We start from the raw sequence: 11,945 nt of genomic DNA, 5'->3' as shown, positions 1-11,945 counted from the left end.
TGCTGCAAATGATGTGTGTACTCTGAGACCAGTGGAGAGATGGCACCGACCTCTTGTGCTCAGTCCAAAAGAAGCTTTCTTGCTCATCAGAGAAATGAGAATGCCCTTCTAGTCAGGGTAAAATAGGTGAAACAGGCTGCAAACGAGGCACAAGAGATAGTGGAAGATGCTGTGCATGGCTTGGACCTGTGTCCAGAGATGAATGGATAAATTCCCTCTTCCTTTTGTGCAAGATGAGGATAACCAGGTGGATGTCTGTGATATGGCTGGCTGAAGGGATAGAAATCTCTGATGGCTGATGGCAGTAAAGCTGAGATAATGCCACATCAAACCATGGCTGAGTGCAAATCCAGCCGTGGAACTAGCATTTGCTGCGTTGTTTTTTGGGTTCGTTTTTATTGTTTTTTCAAAGCAGTTGAATGCAGTAATTCCAGTTTTCCTTCTAAATCTTCAAGATTGCTTTCTAAATCTCTGCAAACTGCAGCAGGTACCTGAAAATGGTGCCAGTCACCATTTAATATATGTAGCATTAATTCTATTGGAATCTGCCCAGAGCTTAGCCATTAGGCAACCCAGATCTCAGAAACACTTTCAGAGGAGAATATTAGCCTCTTCCCAAGATTAAATGTGCACTTTAAATGCTGTTTTCAGATGGTTTTTTTTTTCTGGGGTTGAACTCCAGAGTTAAATGTGGTGTATTCCCTAAATAAGCATAAAGACTGGACAAACTTGTTCAGAGGAGTGATAAATCCTGGCAATAAATACCATTCCTGAGGAGAAACCGAGACCTTGCTGTACTCCAAAGGAACAGAAATAGCAGGTCTCTGGAAAATGCAGTAGGAGAAAATACATGGGCTGCCTTGGGGGAGAGGGGAAGGTGGCCCCTGAAATCCCTTCCTACTCTTGTGTGACTCATCCAGACCTGCCTGTAATGGGCTGCTGCATCGCCACATTGTTAGTTTAACTTCTTTGTATCCTGAACAGCCAGTGTGTTGGTAAAAGAAGCTCTTTGTGCCTTTGGTGGGAGAGAATGGCACGAGGGTTGTTCTTGGAACAGGCCCAGGGAAAGTGTGGGGTGAGCAGGGAGAAGGGAGTAAAAGAAACTCCCCAGTAAAGGGAAAAGAAAAAAAAAGGTGTCTGTTTCACAAACCCTGACCTTGGGCAGAACTGCCATTTCCTGAGGCTGCACAAAGCGTGCTGCTCTCAGGGCTGGCACGGAGGGATGGAGCAGACACGGACAGTGCCCCAGAGCTGCCTTCCCCAGATCCGGGGAAAGCTGAGGGACAGCCAGCTCTGTGATTCCTGATCCTGTGATTCCTGATCTTACCCTTCCAGCAGAGCAGTGCCAGCTGAGCAGTAGTGCTTGGCTTGGTTGGGAGAGGAAAGAGAAGCTGCAGGAACCATTGCCTTTCACATGGCAGATGGAAAGGGCAGCAATTCCAGAAGCTGTGCTGTCTTTGAACCTGGCGTGAACTGCAATAGGACCCGAGGGATGGAGTGAAGCTGCGGCAGGGCAGGATTAGGTTGGATATCAGGAGAAGGTTCTTCCCCCAGAGGGTGGCTGGCACTGAACAGGCTCCCCAGGGCAGTGGTCACAGCCTGAGAGAGCTCAAGGAATATTTCAACAATACTTTCAGGCACACAGTGAGATTTTGGGGATTTTCCTGTGAAGTGCCAGGAGTTGGACTCGATCCTTTTGTGCTTTCCAGCTTGTGGTGTTCTATAATTCTGGGATTCTTCAGTGCTCCATGGCTGAATCTGCTGCAGACAGAAGGAAAAAGGTTAAACTACTTGGAGCATAGAAAAGATCTGGGACTATTCCAAGAGGAGCAGCCAAGTCAGATGGGGACCATCTTTCTGGTAACGGAGCCCAAGCAGTGAATAGTCAGGGAGGAGCCTTATCAGTTCAGAATAACTTCATTCTCTCTGCCTCGGGGAACAATGCATTTATTTGGGTCAGCAGCAATAGTGCTAACACTGGGAAGGAAAGGTGGGAGGGAATGGCTACATGCCATGTTCCAACAGCCCTTCTTCAGTGCCAACAATCGACAATAGCGAATTTTTATCACCAATATTTTTCCCAGAAAACTTTAAGGGATGTATTTCATCCTAGATAGAAATAAGTCTTGAAGTGTTATAGAAATGGAAAGATTTGTGGCTGAGAGGGAACTGGGGGTTATAATTATGGAACAAACATTATCTCCAGAAAGACAATGGAGCCAGAAGCTGTTGCACCTCGAGGGCAGCTGGGTCTGTCTTTTCTCCTTCAATCACTGGGCAAAATTATGTGCTTGAACAAGAGAATGAGTGGAATATCATCAGGAAGATCTTTCTTTCTCTGACTTTTTCCCAGAAAAGTGATTATTTTCTACAGGAAAGCAGGGCATTTCTTTGAGGGAGGTTCTTTCCTTGTGCCTGGAGATTCTGGATAGTGAGATCCCTCCAGAACGTGAGGTGTCTCTGTTCCAGTTCCAGCTCTGACTCAGAGAAAACAAATTCCTCATTGCTTTCAAGACAAAGCAAACAGTGAATAGTTCAGATGTCTTCCATGTTCCATATTTTTTTCTTTTAGTGTGAATCTTGCATTTTTCCATGGCTCAAATTAATGGTGAACATCTGCTTGGCTAAGTTATCTGGGACACTGCAGGAGAGAGGGAAACATCTTGAGAGGTGTCATAATCTACATCCATCATGTGTGTAGTGTTGCTATGTTGTAGTTTCATAGTTTTTGTCAAGCTTTTCACCAAAACTCAGAAACTGAAAGGATACACCCAAACGATGGGATCCCTTCCCAAGTTCTGGATCCTAGGCTGCACTTACCACATCCTCATTATGCACTAAAAAGAGACATGTCTGACTGTCTGCCCTGGTTTCTGGATGAGGGTAACGTGGATAACTAGGCAACTCAGAATGGCAAAATGCTGTGGAGCTCACCCTCCCTGCAGCTGAGACACATCCAAAGTCAGCACAGACAGAGACTTGCAAATCGTCATTGGCACAGATATGCTAATTGTTATGAACAGCAAAAAGTGGATATGTCTGTAAATGCCAGATGGGAATTTGCCTGATCCTTCCTCTATTCCTCTCCTCAATTAGAGAGACTTTTCTCCTCATTTAAAGCCTCAATAAGCTATTTCTTGAGGGGAAAGGCTCTGTCCATGTGGATCTTTTTTTCATTACTCCAGGGCATCTGGAAAAAGGAAGTTTGGTGAATGCCAAGCTTATTTTGCTATTTGTTTTCTAAGTGTGTTGAGTTGTTAGTGCTGTGTTAGCAGCACGTTGGTTCAGTCAATCAGTCTGGGTGTCTTGGCTTTAGTCTGTCTGAGGAGTTCTGCAGCTGGTAAGTCTTGTCTCAAATTAATGGTTTGACCAAAGCCTTTAGTGGGCTGACATATGCCTGGGAGAATGACTAAGGAAGGTGAGCAGTAACCTACAGTAGGGCACTGCCATGCGATAGGGAAGACCTGGTCTCCAGACCTTATTCTCTCCTTTGGCCATACAACTCCTGCCTGACAGGCTTTATTGCAGCACAGGTTCGATAGGACAGATAGAGCATGAGCTCTTTTTTCCTATTAGCCAGCCTATTCTGTGTCTTGACAGCTCCTGCCAAAAGGAAAAGAAATGATGGTTTGAGTTAATAAATTTAGTGAGAAAATGAAATTTCATACAATAAAGCATGCATGGGTGGGTGCTGGCTTTTTTCTTAGAGATGTTCAGGCACTCACCTGGAGCTGAGCCTTGATTCCTAAGTCAGCAGAGAACACCCAGACCTTCAGCAAGCAGGGAGAGGCAGGAGTTCAAAATGTGAATATATTAAATACCTCCTAGGCTGCTTCCTGCTCTATGTGTCAGTCTTTTGGGGTCCTAAATCCAAAGGCACCATTGATTTTACTTGGAATTGATCAGTGACACCCCACTGTTCTTTAACAGGGTTTCCATTATCCAAATTTGAGTTCTGATACCCTGGTCTGCCATGCAAGCTCTTGTCACAATGCCAGTTCTGCTCAGGTACCCATGAAGGTGCTCTGAGCCATGTTTTTGTCACTGCAGCCTGTCCTTCCTTTGCCCAAACGTTGCATTTCAGCTGACACTGATGCCAGCTAAACCAGAACAGAAGCATTCAGCTCAGTATCCTGGCTCTTAGTCTGCGTCCTTGGCACTCTTCTGCAATTGCACACTAGGAAGAACCAGAGGCTGGGCAGAGCTGTTCAGTCCTCCTGCCTGATTGCAGCTCAGTCTGCTCTCACCAGTTTGCCCTGCTGGCTCAACAGCCATATCAGAAATCATATTTTGGTGCCTCTTTCATCTCCAAAATATATCACGAACATTAATCATAACATCCCTGTTAAGTACCATTAGGTTCAATGGTCAAAATGTAATAACTTGCAGACTTTCTGTTGCCCAAGACAGAAGTTTCCCACTGTGAAGAGCTGAAAATAATCTGGCACATAGTGGTAGTATGTATTATATCAGTGATACCTTATGAGACAGATCCTGACCAATATCTTAGGACATGCATCAGTTTGGTGTCAGCATCCAGAATTATGTTTCATGTCCAGAGTATTAAAACCAGGTGCCTGAGTATGTGAAAGTTGAATTGATGAGAAGACGATAAAAAAACCCCCTATATTTAAAAAAAAACTATACAGTTAGAATAGATATTGCTCTTAATTGAACAAGGAATAACACAGTGTTTACATGATTTCATGCACTTACATGTGGAAAGTTGTTGCTCAGGACCAAAGGAAAGCGGTAACAGCAGAAGGGTGAATGCAGCTGAATACCAGTGCTCAGCTGGTCCTCCTGCAAGGCTGAAGTCTGATCTAAGACAACTCAGGTCACTGCAGCACCATGTGCAGCAATATTCTTCACTGAGGGAGAGACCAGGGATTCCTCTGAAGCTAAAACAGACGATTGATGCAACATGTCAAAACCCATCCCGAGCAAAACTCCACAAAAAAGGGGGTTCAACACTTGCTGAACTGCAAAACATTTGCCAGCTGGATTTAGCTGACTTTGGGCTGGCTGCTTTGAAAACCACGGCTGCTTTGATCCCAGTCTGAGCAATGCTCTTGGACCTCTGCTGTACAACGAGCTCAAGGTCAGTAAAACATTTTTCAGTTGTGGTGGAAGCATTTAAGTTGGAATTTGTTAAATCAGGGGCACAATTCCATGGGTAGAAATTGAACTCTACGTGTGACATTTCTCTTCTTATTACACTTTAAAGTATTAAATCGTGCAGGTCTTTACTTCCATTAAAAACAAGTTGCCAGATTTAGCATTTTGTTACTTTGAAGTCCCTCTTTTATTCTTCCCTAAAGGGCTTTAACTTTCAGACATGGTTATCCTTAAAATATATTTTAAATGTTGGTTTTGAAACCTTACAAAGGATATGGTATTGGAGAAATTCAGGATGGAATGACTTTCCAGGGGCAACAGTCAGGGAACAGCAAAATATCTCAATTTTTCTTCCACCCCCACATTTCCCTTCAGTTTCCAGTATATTTAATTGGCCGTCAGCTCTTTCTAACTCCTGTACAGAGTTTAATGCTGAACTTTTAGATAAGATTTTCTTAGGATTAGTTTCTACTGAAACTGGTTCCATAGGATTTGCCCATTCCCAGCAGCAATCTGAGTTGCTGTTCCTTCACAAACAAAACCATAATTCACATGTTAGAGCAATTTTCCTAAAATATTGAAAAGCAAGCTAAACTCTTATAGATCAAAGTGTGATTTGTAATGAATAAGTGAAGTGCAGGCTCGCTGTAAGTGCAGAGAAGTGTGAGGGACACTGCTACACCTGATTTTCCATCTCTAATGCTACTGTCCTCCTCTGCACCCACCTTACAGTGCCTTTGAATCTTATTTCAGCTTCTTCTACATGTTAAGAGGACACAAGACCAGGGATGTTCCTCACCTTGCTTGCATTACCCTCTCTCTTCAGAGAAGCAAGAAATCCTTCACTCTGTTTTACTTATAGATTATCCTTGCTTAAACCCAACCTTCTTGCTTCTGCTGGAAGAGTGAATGTAACTTTCATGGAAATTACTATCCCAAAAATCAACTGAAATGTGTGTGTTTGTGAGCCAAGGCATTCTACAGTCTGAAAATCTCAAGTGCCTTCAATGACATGACCAAAAAGCCAGTGAGAGAAGGCAGGACGTGCCATGCACCCCTGGAGTGTTTCACAGTAATCAGCTCTAAGCAGAGATTTCCTTTGCAGAGACCTCAGTGCTTGTGCCCACTGGAAGATGACCTAGTAGAACACTTAACTGGAAAATTCTTACCATCACCTTCCTTCCCATTTCCTTTTTCCCAGCAACCCTTAAATCTTTGGGGGAAGTGAAAACCTTTGAATTATCTATTCAATGACAGGTAAAACACTGTCTCTTTGCAGTTACCACTATCATTTTGTGTGCAATATTTATGAAAAAACCCTGCAAATAGTTTTTGATTACACCAAAATAGGAGAAGAAACATTTATAGAATCATAGAATGGTTTGGAAATGTATATGCTATAGATGGAGTTAATTTATATTTCTTTTAAGATGAAATAAGGTTCTAGAGGTACATAATTTTAATTATTTTAAACTTCCCCAAGTAAGATGTAGAGGGGAATCACTCTGCTTCTTGCCAGTTCTCACTTGTGGAATGTTTTTACAGATTTACAGTGTATTACCATATTTTTGTTGTTTCAAAACTCACATATAAACTATCCCCCAATTCAGAGAGCAACATCTCTGCTGCTCAGACTTGCCAAATCAAATTCCTTTTGCAGACTCAAAAGAATTATGTAATCTCCTTCTATATCCAATTTTCCTTCCTCTTGTTAATGTCCTCAGCGAGGCCCTAACAATAAGCCTCTCAGTGTTAACACTGTTTGACATGCACAATGTGGCACATGCAGAGCTGTCCCTTTTGCCTTGGCAGTCCTTCAAAGCCTGGGCTGCTCTGTGACTTCATGTAAAGTTTAAGACAAAAGTAAATATGCCACTAAGTGTGCCTCACCTGATGGGCTAATGGTTTTGGGGGGTGGAATTGTCTTTCTCATGGTATTTTCTCTTGCTTGATCTCTGTTTCTGAGATGTCACAGATCCCAGGAGCCTCATTTAAATTTGAGTCTTTGAATTTGGCAAACTCACTGTGATACTAAATATGGCAAGAAGTGCTATAGGAAGATTCGGATTAAAACTGTGCAGAAGTGGTTCAGAAAGAAAGATAACATTATTCAGATTGTGCTTTGTACAAAGGCCCCTTCCTGCTTTCAAAGGGGGGATGTGATTATTAACATTTTCCCTTATTTGAATATCTGCAATGCATCTCTCCTGCTCAAGACAGATTTTTACATATGAAGTGGAGAGGTTGCTGAGCTCCTGGTTTGCTCACATCTCTGCCTATACTGCTGACAAATATCCTGATCTGTCCTTGGTCTTTTTTAACTGATCCATCACAACTGTGCAAATGCCTGAAATGAGATTTTCATGCTTAAGCAAGGATTCGAGTTATTGAGTGATGTGGAAAATGAGAAGAGTAAGAAAACTGAGTGACACGGGGGTTGTACAAAAGTATGAGCAAGAGGAAGAAGGTGAAATGTGGGTTTTTCAGAGGTGGGAGAGCAAAAAGAGAGCCTGAGGAAAAGTACCAGACTTTTGCACTTGGAAAACAAAGAAACCCCATGGGAAGTAGTAAAGGAAGGAGCTAGAGTTAGGGGAAGGTTAATTTTGCCTGTAGATTTGGAAGAGTTATCCCAGAAGAAGACAGAGGCTTGGCCAAGCCAATGGTTCTTGTAGCAAATTGAAAGAGAAGGCCTCCTATGATGGACTAGGGACAGTCCATACTCCTTTAGGGACTTGATGGTGCCATCTGATAGCAGAACTGAAGGAGATGTGCTGAACCCACTCTGAGAATCTCTCCTGCATATGAACACATATGAACCTTGTTCTTCAACCAAACTGATCTTTGCCTGCTGCCCAAGGTGGTCAGGGGACCTTACAGAAGTGTTGAATGAGTGTCCCTGATAGGAAAGGTAAGTGCAGTTATTGCTGTGAAGAATTGCACCAGGATCTACCTGCAGTCGTTCAGCCTCGAGGAAACAACTTTGAATGTGGTCAGGGTTTTTCAGAATGACATGCTGGTCCTTACAGTTCAGGATATTACCAAGGAAATAACAAGCTCTTTTATCTTCTTCTTATAGACTGAAGTTATGATTGTGTTGTTTGGATGGTTATCAAAGGAGTAACAGTCAAGATTTCTTCTGCTCCCTAAGACTCAATCAACACAGAATTATTCATATCAATTTATAATATGGTTGTGGAAAAGAAAAAATCAGCCCTAACTTAATTTAACTGTGTCCATTCTAGAGTCTCTGCGTACTTAAATATATGCTCAGAACAACTGACTGAAAATGAAATTGCTCATGCCAAGACTTTGCTGAGAACAGTCCCCATCAGATAGCAGGAACTGTCTAATGAGCTATTTCATAATCTCCTCATTCACAGACACCATCCCAGAGAGTATGAGGAAATGCTTCTGATAAATTTTCATCCTCAAATGCGTTGATGATAAATACCTAATGGTACCTTGACACAAGACAGTTGATAAATGACAGTGGGTAGTTTTGGATGCTGTTTCCATTTTTCAACATGGTACTTTTGCACTTTTTCAAAGGAGCAACCAGGGACTTTCGAACCTTTGAAATGAAAAATATGGATACAGCAAAGTGGTGGATTTAACCTCTGAGCAAGTATGTGTTAATTTCAGTTCCTGAGAGTGTGCTGCATTAAACTGTTCTTGACAGATTTTAATAGGAATTTTGGACATTGTACATTAATAAATATTACCTTTGTTATTTTAAGTGCAGTGGTTTTCCTTAGTTGAGAAAGCCTGGCGCTTTCATTTGATTTATATGATGCTATGTTAAAAAAAGGTAGTAATGATACGTGTGTTATTAGTGTACTTGGAAGTCTCAAAGGATTTTAAATATATCTTGACATGTATGCTCATAAATTCTATCTAAGGTAGACATTTTGGCAAACTGGATAAGGAATTAATGTTCCTGAGACTTCCAAACACCATTGATCAAAAATACTTTCAAAATTCTCCAGAATGCCAAACTGATTTCTTTTGAACCCGTCTGTGTGGTCAGTGCACCATTTATCAAATTGTCTTCAGCTTGGAGTCATAGTCTGTGGACCCAGACTGCATTTCATTGCAAATTCTTCACACCACAAAGGCTGGATTCCATCAGTTTGAGATGGAGCAGTTGAGTGTGAGTGTCTAATGAAGAAGTGAAACGTGAGTACAGAGCTCATTGTTCCAAATGTGCATCTGTTTATGAGTTTCTCGGGGGTGAGTTTTTACACTCAGTCCAAAGTGTGAAATGTAAAAGCTTTTGCAAACAGTGTGTTTACTTTCAGCAGTGAGCCACATGGTCTTTGTGGGGTGGATTTGGACTTGAAACCATTTGAGAGAGGCAGAATCAAACATAGCGGTGGGCAGAGAGCAGGATTTTGGGTTTGCTTCCCCCTCTGTGTTTGGGCTTAACTCCTCTGGGACATTTGTAACAAATCTTCTGTAACTCTTAATACTACAGACTGCTTTGGACACCAAGATTAATTTCTCATTATTATCTCTATGTGCTGACAGCCACAAACATGGCCTTCAGGTAAGGGTGTAATTCCAATAAGCTTTGCTGCCTTCTGGTCTACACAGCTGGCCCAAGGAGGGGCCATGAAGGTTATTTACCTCAGGAAAAAAAAATGATAACCTAGTATTTCTCTGGCAGAAAGAATTACTCTGGATGCAGCAATAACAAAACAGAACTCAGTGGCTTGTGGTTCCAAGTCCTGGCCTTTCTCCCTCCCAAAACGTGCCCTTGATATCTCTCCAGGTGTGCTGCAAGGGTTTCCTCACTTACTGTCTTTTTGATGCTCTCTGCAGCTTTTGGAGACCAGTCTGTTACTGGCCCTGACTGCTCATGTCCATTCCACAGCATGTTTCCTCTGTAATTTAGGGATGATAGAGATTTAAATATTTATATATGGCTTACTTAGACACCCCACCTCTCCCAAGGTCATTCTAGCTCCCACTGATCTGGCCAAATATCATTCAAAGCTTTTTCTTGCCTGATTATCTTTTCAATATGTAGAATGGGTCTTTCTGTCTCTGGTGGATGTCCTTTGTTTCTCCAAAATCTGCTCATTTGGTTCCTGGAGCTAGTTTCTTTCCAGTAAAACTGTATCAGTCTCTGAAATTACACTCTTGGCTCTTGTGGCAGAAACCTGAAATAGTGCTGTGACACTTTTTTGGGTGACCCCACAGCATTCAGAGCCATCTTCCAAACTTTATTCAGCCTGTTCTCATGACTGCCCACACCAAACAAAATACCTCTTCTAAAAGTTCACTGTTTAAATGTGTGAGAAACCTTCTATAAACTGAAAATTTCTTCTTCAGCAGAAATGAGCATTTTTCCAGTTTTGCCATGTAGAAGGCTTGTTCAAGATCCACATTTCTGTGTTTCTTTTCAGGAACCACATATGAGAATTTATGAGGGACCTGAGTTTACTCAGCACTTTGGAAGGTGTTGTGATATATTTTACTGTCTCTTTAGAGTGTTGTTTTGTTTTTTTTCTATTTGAAGGAATGGAATATGCTGTTCCCAGTCTTTTTTGAGAGGCTTGATGCACGTAACCAGATGAACTACTATTGAACCTTACAATTACACAATCAGCTTGCTGGTACAGAGGCGAGCATGGAATTTCTAGATACACAGAATTTAATAAATCCAACAAAACACTTAGAATTCAAAGTTTAAAAGGCTCAGGGGCCACCTCCAATATTAGTATTTGCTTATTTCTTTCTAGAAGTACACATGCTAGTGCTTACAGTGAGAGGACAGCATTAACATATGAACAGGAAGGACTGAGAGCAGAATTTGATTTTTTTCTGGGAATAAATTTCTCAAGGAGAGCTTGTTACCTTACCAGGCAATGCCAAAGTCTGCATCACATTTTCTCTATGATTTGTATGTAAAGCCAAAACCATGTGCAAGCTAAAAACTCCACAGAAAACTGTGTGTTGAAAAACATTTGCAGAGCTGAATCTTCCATAGGAACTTCGTTTTCTTTCTGTAAGAGGAGATTTTTCCTTCCCGTTGGGTTTCTTAGCAAATACCTTTTTAACCTAACTCACGGTTCTTTGCTCTCACTTTCCTATTGACAGTGCACTTGCTTGGCCGTCAGAGAGCAGCAATGAAAATACAAGTTCTTCTCAAAGACTTTAGAAAGCTCTCTGGTGTTATCTGGATTTCAAAAAAATATCCTAATGCTGACAGGCTTAGCCATCCAAACCTGATCCCTGGTTCTCACAGATGGGACACACTCCTTCCCCCAGGGTTAAAAGTTGTCACTTTACTTCACTACAGGTCTTGTTCTGCTGTGTTTTCCCCTTGTTTGAGGTATTTTCTGTTTTTGAGACCAACACAACAGGCAGGGTGTCCCACGTTCCTAAAAGAGAACAGGAGTCCTGTACCATTCCCTTAGGTGGACTGTCTGTGCTTTAGGCTGAGTTGAACTCTGATACCTTTTCAAGCCAGCTCCTTCCTGAAATTTTGTTTTCCTCTGTCCGGCTCCCTGGATAGAAGAGAAGCTTCTGCTGAAGACACATGATGCTTTGTCTGGCCAGCCAGAGATATATAATGGTCTTGGCCATGAAACAAAGAAATTTCACAACAATAACTTTTATCTGGTCAATTCTCTGAATTTGCTGCACTTGCCAGTTTTCCTCTTCTCTCCTTCTCTCTCTCACTTAAAAAAAGGAAAAAAAATAACAGAACTGAGTTTCATTGTTTCCCTGTTAGCTCAGAGGAGCTGTGAGCCAAGTTAGAGTCCCTTTGCTGTAGACATTCCAGGGATGGAGCATCAGGGCTCACGGATACCATCTTCCAC

This window comes from Sturnus vulgaris, chromosome 4, assembly GCF_052056855.1.
Source record: "Sturnus vulgaris isolate bStuVul1 chromosome 4, bStuVul1.hap1, whole genome shotgun sequence".
NCBI classification, from domain to species: Eukaryota; Metazoa; Chordata; class Aves; order Passeriformes; family Sturnidae; genus Sturnus; species Sturnus vulgaris.
Note: the sequence above shows the minus strand (reverse complement) of the source record.